Here is a 1,932-nt window from a genome sequence, read left to right on the forward strand (position 1 = left end):
GTAGGCATGATTTCTAAGAATTGGTGAAGCTCTTGATTTCAAGAATGTACTGTGAGCCAGAGCAAAAACATCAAGGATATTTAGTGGTCTAATCACGGAGATATAGACTTCATTTCAAAGGAGCACGATTTAGACATTCTGAATAGAACATGACAATATTGTTAATTTTATACCATTTATACAAGAATATAATGCTTCTTAAAAATATGTGACCAAGCAGGTGAAAATCATGCTCCCTCCTTAACCTTGGCATCCACATCCGAGCTATGTGTTATTTTTTTTTAAACACTCATTTAGCTTCTTCTAACTGTAGATCCACTGCCTGCTGACACAAGGGATTGCAGACACTGTTCTGGGAAGGAAGGAAGAAAGAAGGGTCAGAGATGAGAACTCTGAAAGGAATTGGCCTGGTGAGAAACTGCTTTTCCAGTGTACTTTGTATTCTGCACTTCAGCTAAGCTAACAATTCATGACAGGAGCTGGTTACTGTGCATGACTCCTGTTTTTATGGAAGTATTTACTGAGTGCTGTTAGATGAAATCTATGTGGGATATGTGTAATTGGCACTGATGGGCAGCAAATTAGCTGGAATAATACTCTGCTATGCATTTTGCTTTTTCTGTCATTAAATCCCTTGTCATCATTATTCTCTCATCTTTCCTAGTTCATAGGTGAGGTAGCAGAGAATCAGAGAATTTAAAGAAATTTGGACATCAAACTAATCCTTGTGGATCTAGGTCTTGATCCTTGCATTTTTAAAATCAAAACTGAAATCAACAGAGGAAGGGCAGGAGACTAGGAAAGAGGGGCGGTGGGAGGGAGACACTGAGACAGAGAAATATTTCAAAGATAGAGGAAGAGGATCAAGGGTGAATGAAGTTTGAAAACCGTTATACATTTCAAGAAAGAATTGGTCAATGTTGGTCCAACATGATGATGTCCAGGTCAAGGAAGATCAGCTGTTGGAAGAGGGTTTTGGTTCTATGATGACCTTTGAAAGGAGTTTTGAAGGTTCTGCTAAAGGGGTTGGATGGAAGCTAGAGAGTGAAAAATGAAGGAGTGAACATAGTAAAGCAGATGCTGTGGGGGTTAATTTCCAGTATTTTTATTTTTTTTTTATTGTGGTAATGGAGAAAAATGATTCAAAAATTTGATGGAAAAATGAGGACCAGAGAAGATATTTTCGTCCTAGAATGAAAAAAGATGCTGACAAGTTAGCATAACTTGAGGAGAGAGCTGGTATAAGGGAAAAAGAGAAGAAAGATACAAAGAAAGACACGCACAATTATTCAGGGTGGGTTGGCGGCCAGAATCACCACGCCTTGCCTCAAAGTTCTTTCTTCCTCAATCACAAATCATGGGAAGGGGTTTACTGTCCAGCCCAGGAGTGAATGGGAGGAACTGGGGAGGACATGGCCACTCCTCACAGCCAAGTTCTGAGGGGATGCAGCACTGTGCTCCTTGGTGACTGAGCACAGGACCCCATGACCACCACCTAGATGCAAGGGATATGCAGAATATACCCCGACTGTGTGTTCAGGGGAGGGGGAAATCAGGCTTGGGGACCAGTCTGCCAAGGCAGGAATGCACAGAGCTGGAGCAGAGTGGGAAGCAGAAGAAATAATAGAGGGATGAGGAGATACTGTAGGATGCTGGTGCTGGTGGGAGGGCTCATTCTGGAAGTGGGAGGCCAGATGGGGTCAAATGCAGAAGTGGAGGGGTTGGGCTTAACAAGAAGGCCACATCCAAAGTTAGCAAGGAACTCAGCAGGAAGGGGAAGTTTACGTTTCCCAAACAGAAATTGGGGCGTTTATGACAAATGACTGTAACAAACTAGATGGATTCATTATAGTATTAGTGACAGGATGTTTTGTATGTGAGAAATATGACCCAAAAAGGAGGCAATGGAGAGAAAAGCATGGAAGGGTAATT

Source organism: Sciurus carolinensis, chromosome 8 (genome assembly GCF_902686445.1).
Source record: "Sciurus carolinensis chromosome 8, mSciCar1.2, whole genome shotgun sequence".
Taxonomy (NCBI): Eukaryota; Metazoa; Chordata; class Mammalia; order Rodentia; family Sciuridae; genus Sciurus; species Sciurus carolinensis.